Here is a 586-nt window from a genome sequence, read left to right as displayed (position 1 = left end):
ATGGGTTCTCTCCGGGTACTCCGGCTTCCTCCCATAATCCAAAAGCGTGACTGTCAGGGTTAATTGGTTTCTCTAAATTCTCCCTAGGTGTGTGTGCATAGTTTTTTGTCCTGTGTCTCGGTGTTGCCCTGCGACAGACTGGTGTCCTGGCCTCTTGACTGGAACGTTAAGTCTCATCAACTTGTTGTTTGTACTCATTGAGTCCATGCAACAACTAAAATAAAATAAAAAAGGAAASTATTTGAAAGTGGTGAGGATTTCGGCTGGTAAAAAGTTTAACATTTTAACATGTCCAGACACTATGCCATTTCTACGGAAGCAAACCAAAAAGTTTTGAACAATACAACTATGTCAAGTAATGACAGTCTTGTGTATAGTTAGTATATTGCTGCTGTTGTAAGCAAAAAACAAAACAAATACATTTTGCTGACAATATCTTGCGTGAGTTTAGGAATCTTGTTTACCGTGGAAAAGTCTTGACCAAATACATTATTCACATAGAATTTTTAATGTCAAGACATTTTTTCATTTATGTTGCTGCATGTTACGCAGAGCGGGCTTGTAATGTGGGACTCACCTACCGGTC

The sequence above is a fragment of the Poecilia reticulata genome, linkage group LG13 (genome assembly GCF_000633615.1).
Source record: "Poecilia reticulata strain Guanapo linkage group LG13, Guppy_female_1.0+MT, whole genome shotgun sequence".
In the NCBI taxonomy this organism is placed as follows: domain Eukaryota; kingdom Metazoa; phylum Chordata; class Actinopteri; order Cyprinodontiformes; family Poeciliidae; genus Poecilia; species Poecilia reticulata.
Note: the sequence above shows the minus strand (reverse complement) of the source record.